We start from the raw sequence: 17,486 nt of genomic DNA, 5'->3' as shown, positions 1-17,486 counted from the left end.
GTTTGATCATGACAGGGTTCCAGTATATTAATATATGTGTCTGTTGTCATTTAACTTTGTGCACAGGGCAGATTGCTGGATCATGGGAGGCTCCTGGCTTAACACATACAACTGCCAGATATGTGTGACTGACTGCTATACTCAGACATGGCCCAAGTGTGTGAGCATGCCCTGTTCAGCCTTTCCATGGTTTGTTGCCTGACATATGTCTCATTTATCCAAGTGTGTGAGCATGCCCAGTGTGACCTTTCCATATGTTGTGATCTGGAGTCCACTACATTTGTGGTTGTGTGTGAACATGACCAGTATTGACATTTATACTGTGTGTGTTGGAAGTATTGTTGTGTTCTTACTGCCAGACTCCTTTGTGTCATAACTCAACAGAGATTATGCTGTGCCTGCAGGGTTTCCATGTCATAGCTTGCAAAGACTTGGCAACATTCGCTCTTACTGGCGGAACACTGCAATACTGTGATGGTGTTGTGGTTCAGTACTTTCACTATGGTGCACAGTATCATGGGTTTGAGTCCCATCACTGCTTTGAATGTTTATACTGAGCAGACTAGACTGGTTAAGGGCCAGTTGGGCAATTATGAGCATGTTGCATTTTGTTCAGCTATGGCCTACTTAAACCAGACTTGTCCGACATTGCTGTGTATTCACCAACTTGGGTGGACATTGCCAAACATTACTCCACATTGACCACAGTTGTACTAGTTGGTGTGTGTGATTCTGTTCATAGGTTCATACTAGGCTATCTGCCCTAGGACATTTATAATCCCAGCCATAGAGTGTTTGGCTTTCAACACACATTTTAAGTGGAGTTTGCCATGACATTTTTCAAGATTGGTATACTGTGCCTCTATCTAACAGTGACATAGAAGTAATACCCAGGGTAAACCTACAATCTCCCATCCACTCATCAAGATTCCTCTTAAAGAGAGTCAATGAGGGACTCTGGATAACCTAGAGTGGGGGTTTACTCAAGAGTGGGGGGAGACTCTGGGTTATGAATCTGTCACTCCAGCATGTCATATTTATTTCAGTCCTGAGGTTCAGGTCTCTTGAGCACGTAGCTTGATGGGATTCTAAGTATTCGAGGTGCAGCATGTCCATTGATTCCAGGTTGGACATGGCTTTATACATCAGACACAGATTACCTCTGGGCAGGCGGTATGCCACTGAGTGGAGCTGCAGTTTCTTTAACCAGGCAGCGAATGGCATGTGTTTGAGCCCTTTGATCCTCCTGGTGAGGTACGTTTGTGGTCCTTCCAGCTGCTGCAGGTGTCTGATAAGGTACATCCCACAAGGGGCATTGTACTCAATTATGGGCCTGGTGAGGGACGAGTTAAGAGGCATAATGACTTCCCCTGATGTAGATGTGAATACCTTCAAGATTAGGTCGGCTATATGAAATGTTTTTCTAAACACTTTGGCCACATGGTTATCGAATGTGAGATTGCTATCAGCTTGGGTCCCCAGGTCCCTTATCACTTCTTCCATACTTAATGGGTTACGACCTATGTGGTAATTTGTGGGCACTTAATTTTTGACAAAGGGGAGGACTATACACTGTTTTGCATTTAGCTTGAGGACATGGCTCTGGCACCAGTTGTCTGTTTCTATGAGGCCCTTTTGTAGGATGCTTGTGTCAGCTGGAGGGTCGATTATGGTGCCCAGTTTGCAGTCATCTGCAAACTTGTTCACCAACAGTCCTTCTGTGTTGGGCTCTAACTCTGAGAAAGATATACCAAATAAGGGAGGTCCCAGGACTGAGCCTTGTGGGATGCCACTTGTAGCTGGTTTGGGGTCTGACATGGCTCCAGCATTTCTGATCGTGTGGGTTCTGTCCTTGAGCCAGTTTGCAACCCATCTAGTGACATAGGGATTTATATTGAAGCTGGTGATCTTATCTATGATGACCAAGTGGGGTACTGTATGGAAGGCTTTTGCGAGGTCCAGGTAGGCTGTGTGGACCACCTTCCCCTCGTCAATGGCCTTGGTGACTGTTTCTAATGACTCAACCAGGTTTAAGAGGCAGGATCTGCCCTTGACAAAGCCAAACTGGGTAGGATCTAGTGTCTGTAGCTCCCCAATATGTTTATTTCTGAGGTCCATGATGATCTTTCCATAGCTTTGCAGACCAAGGTAGTCAGTATTCTGGGGCGATAGTTTGCAGTATCCATTGAGCCGCCACCTTTTTGGAGATGGACCACTGTTGCTGTACACTGCTCTTTTGGTACATATCTTGTGGTAAGGCTGAGATTGAACAGTGGTTTTATGTTTGTGTTCAATTCTTCTTCCGGTTCATGTTTGACACAGCCCAGGACACCATCTGGTCCCATTGATGTTGTATGTTTTGCTTTGGAGAGGCTGGCTGTTACCTGAGCATCTGTGATATCAGGGGGCCAGCACTCTGCTGGGATAGATATCTGCCCTTTTGGTGGGGAGGGGGGGGAGAAGTTTGCACTGAACCTGTCAGCTCAGATGTTGGCAATGTCTGTGGCTTGGTGTACTGTTTGTCATTTTGGACTACTTCTGAGCATATCTGGGGATTCCCACACAGGTTCCTACCATAAGTAAAGAATGCCTTGTGATTATCCTTGGTGTCCTGTACAATTTTTATTTCAGAGATGGCCTTAGACGATCTTATGTGTGGCCATCGTTTTTCAATAATACTGATCAGAGATGCCTTCCCTTTTTGGGATTTTGATCTATCATATAGTAGCTTCCTCCTTGTATTGTATGGTTTGTTTATGGCTGGGGTCCACCGAACAGGATGCCTGGCTTTGGAGGATTGGGTCTTGGTTTTATTTGGGATTGCATGATCCATGCATTCCTGACGGTGTTCATAGAATGTGTTTTTAAAGGGTTATGAGGTCTGGGCCATATTTTCCACAGGCACAGGGGCTGTGAAGGATTCCACCTCAGTTTTGAGGAGTGTGACATTTGCTTTAGTAAATAATTGTCACTGTGTTTTCTGGCCATGGGCTGGGATCGGGATGTGAATATCCAGTGAGATTACTCTCTGGTCTGATCTTACCAGTGAGGGATACACTTCTGGTCTTGGGCATAGAGTCCCCATGTTGGTGATGATCAGGTCAAGTATTTTTCCCCTGTTGTGGGAGTGGTAGCAAGTTGTTCCATAGCATTTTGGTTTATAAATTCTGGGAACGTTTGGACTAGGGTGTTGGGGCTAGGGTAATGCTTCCAGTCTATGTTTAGGTAGTTGAAGTCGCCCAATATAATGGTGTTTGGGGAGACCTTCATATTTTCATGTGTTCTCCAGTCAGCCAAGTGTGGTTCCTGGGTTTAGGAGGGTGGTCTGTAGTAGGCTGTGAACTGGAAGGCGTTTTAGCCACTGTTAGTTGCACATGGATAGTCTCCGATGCTTCATGCTGTGCCACCAACCTGGGGGTGTGGGTATCTTTGACAAATATTGATACTCACCCTCCTTTTGTAAAGCATGGTATGAGGTGTAACCTGTTAATGCTAGGGGGGGGTCTTGGGAGCCTTGAACCAGGTTTCTGTTACTGCACAGATATCAACATTCTCCATGCTGAGGAGAGTTTGGAGTGTGTGCATCTTGCATTTTAGACTTCTGGCATTGAGTAGCATTACTTATAGTTGCTTATCCCTTGTGATACCTATGGAGGTGGGTTTGTGTTTTGAGCCTTACCTAAATAAGGCACTATGGGGGTGACAAGAGCCTTTGGCAATATCCAGAAGGCCACAGGTTATAGGTGAAATCCATCCCTAGTGAAGCATCATGTCTTGTTGAGCATGTCATCCCAGGCTGACAGGCATTGTATCCCCTTTCACTGACACCAATTCCTAAGCCAATTGTTGTAATTGATCATCTTGTCTTCATATTGTGGCCTCATGTTTGGTGAGGGTAGGATGATACTCAAGGTCATCAAGTTTGCATATACTACATGGTGGTAAATGCTGTTTAGCACTACCTTACATTGCTTAACACAATGCAACCATGCCTCAGGTGGTGCTGCAGGGCTGCTTATGTCAGATGCACATACTGCACTCCCTATACATGTTTGGAAACAAGTAGTGTCAAGTTAGGCATCCCTTTTACTATATGTGCGAGTCAGAGAGAGGTATAATTTCCAGGGTTCCTACTGAGCCAGTGTATGTGCTATGTGTTGCCTCTTTGCCAAGGCCAAGGCATACTAGGCACACCTCCTTCTGCCTACTGGGGCAGGCTCAGGTTGTTCCTCCTCCGAGTCACGCTCTGCCTGTGATGGCCTTGGCAATGGTCGGGGGCTGTTTGTCCCAGGCCTTTGCTGGTCCTGCTGCAGCTGTTTTCTCAGAATCATATTATGTAGCATAGCACATACCATGACAATTTGGGTACATGTAGTTGGTGAGTATTGCAAGGCTCCACCAGATGTGTCCAGTCACCGGAACCATGACTTGAGCAACCCAAACACATGCCCAATTACATTTCGTGTTTATGCGTGTTCCTCATTATGGCGTTCTTGTTCAGGTGTGTGTTCGTTTCTGATGGGTGTCATCAGCCACGGCTCCAGTGCATAGCCAGCATCCCCCACTAAGTGACCATGTGGGATGTCCCCAATGGCAAATGTCTGGTACAGCTGTGTCAGATGCCAGATATGGGAATCATGGTAGCTTCCAGGGCAGCCAGCACACACATTCATTATTATGCCCTGGGCATCACACACAATCTGGCAGTTGATGGAGGGGAAGCCCTTGTGGTTAATGTAGGCCCTACCCCACTCACCGGCTGGTGCTTTGATGCGTATATGCGTGCAGTCTATTGCACTCACTACCTCAGGGTATTCTGCTATTTGCTGGAAGAGACACATATTGCTGGCCAATACCTCATGGGAATTGGGGAAATATACATGATCACCGACATGTGCTGACATGGCATCCAGGAACTGGTGCAGTACCCTGGATGCTGATGCCTGTGATATCCCCATCATATCACCAGTTGGTCTCTGAAAGGTACCTGTTGCTAGTATTTTTAGGCCAACACATACCTTGGTTTCCACTGGGATGGCTTCCCCTCTGTTGGTTCTGTGTGTGAGGCGTGGCCTGCACAACTCAACTATTTGCTGCAGGAGGTCTCTGTCCCCTCTATAGCGCTCCACTATCTCCAACTTATGTAACCCCTGGTAGGTGACCCTGGGCCTGTACACTCTTCTCCTTCTCCTCACTGTGGGTTGTCCGGCAGCATTTGCATTGTCACCACCCTCAACATGTTGCATATATCGCCTTATAACAGCAATGGCAGCCCCCTAGAATTTTTTGTCTGAGTGTAGCTTTTTCAGTTTTCACTTCTAGTAGCTTACTCCAGTATTGCAGTGTCTCTTGAGAGAAACAAACTGCACTGCTGTTTGAAGAGTTTTAACTGCTGGGCTGGGCTAGTGTTCTGCCTGTGTAATTGCCTGATTCTGATTGTTTGCACCTGCTAGCTCTACTAGTATTCCCTGGTAGCTTCCTACTATTTGTTGTGCTTCCCTTTTCCTTTCTGTTTCCTCAGGGGGGAGCGACGCACACACAAGCACAAACATGAGCACAGCAGCTAGCATGCACGCACACATGCTTACACAGACGAAAACTTGCTTATTTGGGTTAAACCACGTGCACACCAGCGCAAACACACTTACAGGTCTTCCAACAGTCTGATACATGCTTACTCTAGCTTAAACGCGCACACTCAAGCTTCCACTCACGCACTCTGTCTTACTTGAGTTTACAGGTGCGGACACACGTGCATACCTGCTCAGCAAGAAACTTTGGTGTTATCCACAGTATACACCTTCCATTTCTTGGCTTTACGTGGCCTACCTGTTGACACACCTCTTTCCATGATGTCTAACTGACAGCTAACACATGCCACTGTGCTCCAATGAGCTTCACTACTTTCATACATACCTCCTTGTGATGTCACCTATCTCCTACTCTGTTCCTCCTCATATCCTACTCCTACACTCTACTGACTGTGCTCATTTGCTATGTAAAAGTGTGATTCACTATCCTAACACTCATTTACATAGGATTGCCTACGAATGCTTGGTTACATGTCTTAGACTGGGCTTCTCCCCTTAGCAACCCCTACTCGGTGGCCATGTTGTCTTCAGCCTGCTATTCCCTTATATTGTCATTTAACAATTTTCATAAATTCCACATTTGTGGCTTTTATTGTCTAATTTTATGATTTTTATAGCACACCCCATTTGTGTGGCGCTGCACTATGCTTAAACATCGGAAATCCCTGAAAAAAAAATCTTTTTATTTTAATTTTGCATCTGGGAAACTTTCCAATGACCATATATTTGGCCATCGGCATGCTTCCTCAACCATATGCAACCTTTATTTGGAGCTGACAAGGCTCCATTGTGCTATTTGCAGAATGGTACTCAGTTGTCAACTGAGTACATTTCTGCAGCTAACACGTCTCCTACTGGGACAGGTCTGTGCTTCCTGGATTGCAAATTTACCTCATTTGCATGCCTTTTGGCTGCAAGTGAGGTAATTTGCATATCCCAGCCCTCTCCATGTAGGAGACGTTTTAGGATCTTTCTTACATGCCCCTACAGGCTGTTCCTGGATCGCTCGTCAGACATGATGGCTGCATGGAGTCTTACTCTACTCGTAGACTCCGTGCAAGCCATCATGAATCCGGCCCTTTGTTTATTTATTTATTTATTTTCACTCATTCACCCTGCAGGTATAACCTATTTGCCTGTGTCACATTAATTATAAGTAATGCCTTATTAGGGCAACTTATTCCTTGCTGTGGCTTTGTCATTTATATGCTGATCACAAGGAGAGTCATCACCATTTCTCTACTATACTTGTTATTGGTTTTATGGTTTCTTGTGTGATTGTGCATAATGTTTACTGTCTGTACTCCAATAAAGAACATTATTTTCAAATATTTATGACAAAGCAACTGAAAATCAAGTGTTTCTTCTGGTAACCAAACTCCAGCATAAAGAACTGAATAAGAGTCAGAGAGCTGGGTGGTTGCCAGTGACTAGAAATGTGTTAGTATGTGTTATGTAATGGTTATTACGTCCATATCTTTCTAATAAGGATAAATGTTTGGGTTCAAAGAAGATACCTGATATGGGAACTGGTTTGAATTCCATGAAACATAAGTTACTGAGAGCTAACAACAGATCATTTTTCAAAACTGCAAAACTGTCTCATAAAAAGTACTTTTCAAAGTATAGCTGATTACAACAAGGAATACAAGCAGTGGGATCCTGTAGTTAGTTTATGTAGTTAGCGGGTGTGGGGGGCATATCCCCCTATCCACTTAGCACTTTTATATTTATGAATCTCATTTCACTGAAAGCTAACAATATAAAACCAAAAGTAGGTGGATGGCTATGCCCCCACACTGCCCCAATGTGGGGGGCTGTGCCCCCCACCCCCTAGATATATATATATATATATATATATATATATACTAACTCCAGGATCACACTACAATGGGAAATAGAGAATATACAATGTATTTGCCCAACAGTACTTACATTCAGTGAAATGTGATTCAGTGAAATGAGTTTTCAGTGATTTGAGCTTTCAGCAATTTATGTGAGTGTTTTGAAATTCAGTGAACTGAGTTTTCCGTGAATCAAAGTAGACCTCTATATATATATATATATATATATATATATATATATATATATATATATATATATATATCGAGAGAGAGTTTAAACTAGTGGTTCCATTGATTTTTGTATGAGAGAGAAAGTGCATATGTATGTATGTGTATGTAATTTGAACTATCCTTTCTGTTTGTATGACAGATAAAGTGCACAAAAGTGTGTTACTGTGTAAGCGAGTATGTGAGTATATGTTGTGTGTGTATGTGTGTGTGTGTGTGTGTGTGTGTGTATGTGTAATTTAAACTAGCCATTTGTTACAGTATTAAAGAGAAAGTGTGCATGTATGTGTTGCTGTGTGAGAGTAGGTGTGTATGTTGCTGTCGTGTGAGAGAGAGAATGTGTGTGCGCTGCTGTGTGTGAGATAGCAGATATGTGTATGGAATTTAACCTAGCCATTTGTTGATGTATGGAAGGGAAGGTTTGTGTGTGTGTGTGTTGCTGTGTGAGAGCAGAAAGATGTTAGCTGGTGAGGTGTGTGTGTGTGTGTGTGTGTGTGTGTGTGTGTGTGTGTGTGTGTGTGTGTGTGTGTGTGTGTGTGTGTTTTACATACCTCTCAACTGAACAGATTTAGCCTAGTAGTTTTGGTCTGATTGTTATGAAATTTGTGATTTTCTGGCAAATCATGGTGGACTGAAGTCAATAAATAATGAGATAAATGAGATTCAGACTTCATATCCTTCAGAAAATACATGCTAACACAAATCCTGTTATTTTAGCAACTTTCTAAGTTAAATAGAGCAATATTTAAAATGTATTCCTATTTTGGGCTATTATATCCCCATTATTTCAGGCTATGTCCAGATTTCTTGCAATAAGAGGTTGAGGGGTATGTGTACCTCTCAGCTGTCCAGATTTTTGGAGAATGTCCTGATTTTTGCCTCATATTTTTGGCCTATTAATTAACACTTGTGGGTTTCTTGCAAATCATAATGTCATACATTTGAGTTTCATACTTCATTTCCTTTAGAAAATGCATGCTAAAAGAAATGTTATTTTAGCAACTTTCTAAGTCTATAAGAGCAATATTTTAAATCTGTCCCTATTTTGGGGCCTTGGTCACCCCATTATTTTACATTTTGTTCAGCTTTCTTTTGCTAAGAGGTTGAGATGTATAGAGGTATAGCATATAATGCCTTAGTTGGGGGAGGGCAGATTAGTCAATTAACTTGATCAGGCTTGATTCTGTAACTTGGTTACAGTAGGTGAGACCCTGAATCTTGTACACCGACTACCATACTGATGAAGGAATTGTGAGCTTCAATGGAGAAAAGAGGCAAGAGGCTGAATCCTCTACAACAACTACCAGACTGCTGATGGAACTGTAAGTTTGAGTTTTAGTACATTTTCAGGGAATTATGAGTTTCAGTGCATTTTAAGGGATTATGAGTTTCATTTCATTTCATTGAATTGTGAGTTTCAAGGGAAGATAAGTTTACTGTTGCTCATGCTATGTCTGTTTTCAATGTTCAACTAACTGTTTTGTTTATCAAATGGCAGTCACTGTTTGTGTTGTAGAATTTGAAAGCAGTGTTAGTAGCATAATTGCCTTTGGTGCAGAAAATTGTGGATTCTATTCCCATACATACTTCTCAACTGTATAGATTTTGCAGAATGTGCAGAATTTGCCTCATATTTTTGGTCCGTTTTTCATAAAATTGTGGTTTTCTGGTAAATTAGTGGCAAATCATTAAACATTAAAGTTAGAAAATAGTGACAGACATTTGAGTTTTAGACTTAATACCCTTCAGAAAATATCATACTAATGCAAATCCTGTTATTACATCAACTTTCTAAGCTTGTAAGAGCGATATTTAAAAATTGTTCCTATTTTTGGGCCCTTGTCCCACTTTTATTTATGGTTTTGTCCAGATTTTTTGCCCTAAGAAGTTGAGAGATATGCTCGCACACCATGTAGATGGGAGTGCTGATACTGCAGTGCCCTTTTGATTGCTGATTATTTGGTATATTTTAATAAGGGGCAGGGGGTTGACACTCCTGAGTGCGTCCTTCTTTGTGTGAGATGCCTAGTGACTATGAACTTGTTGTCAGTTTGTCAGTCATTCCCTATTGCAATATTACCAGCTTGCAAATTGTTTTTAATGTAACATAGGCAATTATTTCTTCAAGGGCAGGAGGCACTGAGTTTGTAAATGAAACACTGAGATGTAATGCTGTTTTGCCAGTAGCAACCTCATCATTAGTTACAGATCTTTTTAATGTGGAATTATTTGGATGAATTTTGCTTCTGTTGAGATTGTGGCCGTGATTCTCTAATCCTCCATGTAAAACTAACTAAGTCTTACTCGGAGATTGCAGTCTAAGAGTATGACATCAGCACATCATGCATATGCACGAGGGTGCACTGACTCAACTCTAAGGCTAACACAGAGCATGCACGAGTGTAGTGGGCATGTCAGACTGCCGAGCAGTCCAAATATCCATGCCCCTGCAAGTGCCTAAATAGCAAATGCCATCAGACATGAGTGAGTCCGCTCAAATGTGTAAATCTCCAACACTACACTCCCCCACATTCCAAATCCATGTACAAATATAATAAAATGTAAAATCATTTTTTTTCCTCATTCCCGATATAGCTGCCCATATTTGTGCATGTGTGCACGGGTTTGCCCATTGCTTAGCTACAGTTAGAAGTTCAGACATCGAAGAGGATAATAAATTACGTATATGTAAATTAAGCCCAATAGCGTAGTGGTAGAGCCTTTGCACAAAGAGGAGGCATTCCCCAGTTTGAGTCCCACCACTCTCCTTCTCATTTTCTGTAGTAAATCCGTGCATAAAATTAATTCCTGACATTTACCTTTTAAATATTAGTACAATGCATTGAAATGACCTATGTAGTAGTGAAAAATATTATATATATATATATATATATATATATATATATATATATATATATATATATATTAGAAGGTGAAATGGGCATGCATACTGATAAAGTCATAAGTAATGTATCTTAAGTAGTGTGAAGCACTGCTAAGCAAAGTTTACTAGTATTAAGCATATTTAAGTATAATTACTCATAGCTTAGCAGTGCTTTGACTAGCGCAATAGCTTTGCACTGAGCTGTGCACCATGCCAACTAGCGCAAACAAAACATGTTTGTGCGAAGCTGTGCACCGCGCTAACTAGCGCAACATCAGGCAATGTCGGTAAACGTAGAGCAACGTTGGGAAAAGTTGAGCAAAGTTGGCTAAATACAGCCACACCCCCTACCGGTCAGGCCAGTAGTAAAATAAAAAGCAATGACAGGCCTCGAACCCGGGATAGTGTGCATAATCACAGTACTGATCCACTAAGCCATGACAGCATTTGATGTTCTTGGACTGTCAACACACATATACATATTAAGCAAAGTTTACCCAGTGCTAAGCAGGCGTGCACTCAACTGAGAATTTTCAAATCCGGCCAATCACAAATAAGTGCGGGAAATGAGGCATATTTAAGCTCCATTGGCGAGAATACTTGCCATAACTGGTTGTAGCTCCCATCTGCAGGCAGCAATGGCTGGTGTCGGAGAGGGCTCTCGCTTCCAAGCGCAACGGTGGGGCATTGAGGTGTCAAAAGTGATGGTTTGTCTCCTCGTCCATCATCATGATGTTAGACTCCTGCAGGGCCAGTTCCAGGGCATGGAATACAAAGCAGAAGCCTGAAACCATCTCGCACATGAACTCACTAGTGCCACAGGCGTCCCTCGGACTGGTGAGCAGGTCAGACACCACCATGCAGACCTGAAGAGACGTAAGCAGGACAAACTGAACCAATGGATACAGCAGGCCCGTGGGATGCAAAATGCCCCACTACTGTGTAGGTAGCCATGGAATGAAGTATGTAAAAATTGCTAGTGTAGTTGATAGTATGGATAGGTATATGTCTCAATATCACTTCATTTACTTCACAGCTGCAGGTGGCCATGCTGCGAATCAGCAAGCCTATGCAGATAGGCTGCTAAGGATGCGCCACCAGGCAGGTTAGTAATTTTTCTGCATGTACTGTTATATAAAATAATTGAGAGAGCCTGACAAAAAGTGTTGTAGCCCAACAATAAAGGTATAATAAGGCTTGAATAACCTCTCTGCCTGTACTGTTATGTAAAATAGGTGAGAGAGCCTGAAAAAGAGTGTTGTAACCCATTAATAAAGGTATAATAAGTCCTGAATTATTTCTCAGCATGTATTGTTATATAAAATAAGTGAGAGAGCCTGAAAAAGAGTGTCGTAAACCATAAATGAAGGTATAATACATCTTGAATAAGACATCTGCATGCACTGTAATATCAAATAAATGAGAGAGCCACTAGAAAAGTGTGCAATGTAACTAATAAAGGTATAACTCCTGTAGTGTGTCCGTCTCACTTTCTTCGAAATGTTAATGTATTCTTGCAGTATAGAAATAGTAGTGTTGTATTAAGTGCTGTCAACCCACACTTGGGTAGGCCCATAGAAAGTGGATGAAAGGAGGGCCAGTATCTCTTAAGCATATATACAGTCCTCAACTGTTGTTTCAAGGCTGGCATGTATAGGTAAATCTGGCACATGAGTGGCTTGTTATTGTGTTCACCAGAAATGTCAGTGTGCTGCTAGAAATGTAGGGGGCTGTTAAAATATAACTGATAATGTCACCTGAACACATCCAGATATGTAGACATATAAATATAAATAAAATATATAAATACGTAGCAGTAACATCTGCATCCTGGACAGTTTGTATGTCAGATACAGGTCAGGTATATAAGGAACTAGCAAAACACATTTCACAATGTAATGGATATTGCCTAGTATAATAATACATGCAGGGGATATATACCTGCAGTCAATAGGAATGTAGTGGAAACTATAAGTACATATAAGTTGTTAATGGAGGTATCTTCTTACACCCTACTGTATGTGCATAAACAATGCAATTCCACACCTCAATGGGTATGTGTCATCTCAAAACATTTGTTGGGACATATGTCCTATTGGTTTATAAATATCTGCATTTACTTTGATGCATGTGCCCTGTTCAAACACCACAATCTTGGTGGCCTGTTGCCATCAATCAATCCTGCATGCTGTTCGAATGTCCACTGTTGTTCTATATATGCATGTATTATGCTTGCTGTTCAACTGTTGGAACTCTGGTTTGTTGGGTTAATGGGAATATTACTGCATGCTGTTACAACTAATTTGGAATGCTGTTGGCTGTTACCAACCCATACTGTCATTAAATTCTCCTAAACACAGAACGTATGGAAAGGCCGGTCCCAGCGGACCCACCTGTCCCACCTCAGCTAGCGATGGCACCTGGCACCAGCAGGTCTGGTGCCCAGCCCGGGACCTCCTCCTCCACTGGCCCTGTGCCACCTTTGGGTGGAAGCGCTGCAGAAGATGGGGCTCATTCCCCCCCTGCAAGCATGGCCGGAGGAGGGCCACCTATCACCCTCCGAACGGTCCGGGCTGTGCCGCGTAGGGAGATCGAGCGTTCAGTCGCTGATCCTATACACCAGCTCAAGGCAAGTGTGGTGCGACTCATGGGTGAGCCTGCCCCTCCTACACAGCCCCCAGCACAGCCACCATCCAGGCTGTGAAGGTGCAGTGGTGATTGCCCATGGGTGGGGATCTCAGTTCCACTGTTGCCATCTGTGGGTTCATGGGCTTGCGATTTCCAAGCATCCTTCCCCGTCAATGGTGTTCACCCATCCCATGTGTCATATTCTGCCCCTGTATGTGTCTTGTTTGTCTTGTCTGTTTACCTCCGCAACCTACCTCCCAAAATATACTTACTTTCCCTACCCCACATTCAACTCTCACCTGAATAAAAAAATGGGCAATCTGCTCCCACAAAAAATTTACGCCCCATACATAGCTGCCCATTTTGCACAAATGTCCACTGGACACAGAAACTGAAATTTAATTGGCAGTACAACATACTTCATTGTCTTTACCCCTCTCTCAGGGGTGGAAGGTTTCAAATTTCCCTCCAAATTACTAGTATATGCACAGCTGCTGCTGTTAAAGAAATGGGCAGCTATGGACCTTCCCTACACCCGTCCTGCACATCCCGAGCTGTTTTCCCTACTGTATTTCCCTCTTTTTGCCCCTTTTTCACCACTTTCCTATCTCCCCATTTTCTTTTCTTTCAAAAAAATGAGCGCGGGGGTTAGCGTGAGTAAGCACTTTTAAGCAGTAGTAAGTGGGTTTGCGTGAGTGTGCACTTTTGTGTTCTTAGCCTAGACTTGTTAAGCATCATGCAAATCCATGCAAACATGCTTACAACTGCTTAAAAGTGTCTTAGTCCTCCTGCATATGAGGGGCTTTGTTCTGCTCAGCAGCAAAATAAAACATCACTGTCAGTTTCGAACCCTGGACACACTAGACTGCATGAAGTACCACTAGGCCACAGTATACATACAGCAGTTTGCTGCTGAAATATATATATCATGCATCAGAATGTGTGAATGTAAAGAAAAGATAGGAATGCCATAACACAAAACCTGTTCTGTGGAACTTTACCAGCAGTTGTGGAATTGCATTACATGACTGCGATAAAAGAACCAGACATTCTAGCAGTAAATAATGTTACAGCAGCACTTTACAACCCCCCACACAGTATCATAACAGGACAACCCCAACCCAAATGTGCAAAATACCAGTGTGTTCAAGGTACAGCAAGGATATAGGTAGGCATACTCGGTACTGGAATTGTCCAGTTTTCATGAGCATCCTGTGAAAATAAAACAAAAGAAAAAGCACAAACTGTGCAGGCCTGAGTACATTAATATCTACAGTACAGCAGTTCCCAAACAGTTCATGTGCAAAACGAAAACATCTCAGTAACTACGCATGTATGCCAACTAATGATGCACAGGGTGTCTTTATAGCAGTACAGCAATGTTAGCATGTTGTCAGCAGTAGAGTGTAATGATATGCTTGAAGGTGAAGCTGAGCAGGCATGATGCATTAAAGCTATGATTATCATTGTAGTGTTGTTTACACCAGTGTTAGTTCCAATTGTATATTGTCCACCCACGTGCAACTTGGCTGATGTGTGCAGTATTGGCAGCATGTGTTAGAGAGTTAGAGAGTGGACAGTATTTGTGGGATGTGTGTAGCACAGATTTGCAGGTGTACAGTTGTGAACATGGTGGAGGTGCACTGTCTACATGTACGTGCATAGTGGACACATGGGTAGGGTGACATGCTCTGTATTACAGAGTAACACTCCATAGTTTCTATTGGTGGCCAGTATGCATTGTGCTACACACATTTTCGAACCTGACAACACATGTGTGTATGACATGGTTTGACACTGTGCTGTGGGTGATACTGTTACTATTTGTCATTGTTTTGCATTCTGGTAGTATACATGACTTCAACAGACTGACCATAACCAATCGTTAGATGATGTCTTGACAACTGACACACAAATGTAGGACACACAGCAACATTTTGATCCTTCAGGTACTATACTATGCCAATAACCAGTGGTATTCACCTGCACCCATTACTGAGACCACTCCTGTTTGGCATATGGCTCTCTTAGGTACAAGCAATCACAGTAGGGATATGTCTGTCCACGTCTGGTAATGCATACTGTGGCCTATACTGCATTCTCCAGGTGACACACACATCCTCCACAAGGGTATCATACAGACAGATACCTGTTGTCAAACCCATGCTGTAAAGCTATAGGCCAAACTAAACATAGTCATCTACCTTTACAGAACATAGTATCCCCACAGTACCACATAGGTAGTAGCCACCAACATGATGAACAGATACCGATGTGTACATGCAACCTAGTGTTACATCATCTCTTCTTTGATAATCACATTTCCTAAGGTATTTTGAAATCCCTCAGTGGATCACATAAGCAATAAGGGGTCTGCACGCATATCCATAAAGGTTGTTGTACACCTATCATGAATAGTCATCATTGACAGACTTTGCTGCATTTGAACAAGTCTGACATATACCTCGGCCATAAACCCTCACTCACACAATTCAGTAGGAACCGTAATGAGTGTGTGTGACACAGATGACCTAGGCCAGGCATCACTGCAGTGGCTGGTCTTGTCACAAGCATACAGATGTGACCTAAGGTCTGGGAAGCAGCAGCACAGTTTGGCAAAGATGACAGCTGTGTTCCTGGATAAAGCAGGGTTCCCACACATGCAATAATTGAGGTAACGTACATATATGTATTTGCCTCACAGCTACATCACATGTGCAATGCCTACTGATATGTCATACGGTAGTAAAAGCAAAACCCACAACACATTGACCAACAGTGTCACGCACATGGAGTGCACACACTCACCAAGTGCAGGATTCAAACCCCTACCTAATTATTTCATTATACTAGAGAAGTATGCATTAACATAACGTGCTATATACATTACTGGGACGTTTCATTTCCACAGTTATATTTGTAGGATGGGGACATCATCAGACTTGACAAAGATAAGTATACCACTTGTAAGGTGTACTACTACTCTACAAAAAGGTAATTACACACACACAGTTGTCAAGTGCAGGATTCAAACCCCTACCTAACTACTTCATGTGATTAGAAGAGTACGTATTAACATGTTGTACTACACACATTTTTGGGAAGTGCCTTTTCCACAGGTATATTTGTAGGATGGTGACATCATAAGACTTGACAATGATTACAAAATGATACAAAAATCACTGAACCCACAGACATTGCCAACATACTGGCAGACAGGTTCAGTGCAAACTTCACCCCCCTCTCCCCCCTAAAGGGGAGATAACTATCCCAGCGGAGTGTAGCCTCCCAGACATCTCAAATGCGCAGGTGAAAGCTGCTCTCTCTAAAGCTAAAAACACAGCATCAATGGGACCGGATGATGTCCCCGGCTGTGTGCTACATGAGCTAAATGAGGAATTAAACCCGCACATAAGGCAGCTGTTTAATCTCAGCCTTACCACAGGATACATGCCCAAGGAGTGGCGTACGGCAACTGTGGTCCCACTCCACAAAGGCGGTGCCTCTACGGACCCTGGTAATTACCGCCCCATAAGCTTAACAAGTCTAGTCTGCAAAGCTATGGAGAGGATCATAATAGAGCTCATAAACAAAGATATAGGGGGCTTGCAGACATTGGACCCGACCCAGTTTGGCTTCGTCAAGGGCAGATCATGCCTTTTGAACTTGGTCGACTTCTTCAAAACAGTCACCAAGGCCATTGATGAGGGAAAGGCAGTCCATACAGCCTACCTTGACCTTGCAAGGCTTTCGACACAATACCCCACTCGGGTATTGTAGAAAAACTTACCAGCTTAAATGTAAACCCATATGTCACAAGATGGGTTGCAAACTGGCTTAAGGACAGAACCCACAGGGTTAGAGTTGCTGGTGCTATGTCAGACTCCAAGCCGGTCACAAGTGGTGTCCCACAGGGCTCGGTCCTTGGCCCCCTATTGTTCGGCATCTACTTCTCAGAAGTACAGGCCAACATGGGAGGACTTTGGCTGACAAAGTTTGCAGATGACTGCAAACTGGGCGCCATAGTGGAAAGTGCATCGGACATGGATATCCTTCAGAAGGGACTCATGGAAACAGATAGCTGGTGCCAGAGCCATGGCCTGAAGTTAAACGCCAAAAAATGTATAGTCATACCCTTCGGGAAAAACAAGGTAACCCCAAGCTACCATATAGGTGGCAATCCACTAAGCACAGAATAGGTTATCAGGGACCTGGGGACCCAGGTTGACAGTGGCCTTTCTTTTGACACTCACATAGCTAAAGTGGTTAGAAAGACCTTCTACATTGCCCACCTGATCATGAAGGGATTCA

This window comes from Protopterus annectens, chromosome 1.part2, assembly GCF_019279795.1.
Source record: "Protopterus annectens isolate FY-2018-M chromosome 1.part2, PAN1.0, whole genome shotgun sequence".
Classification (NCBI taxonomy): domain Eukaryota; kingdom Metazoa; phylum Chordata; order Ceratodontiformes; family Protopteridae; genus Protopterus; species Protopterus annectens.
The sequence above is the reverse complement of the archived record's forward strand: the minus strand, read 5'-3'. Positions refer to the sequence as shown.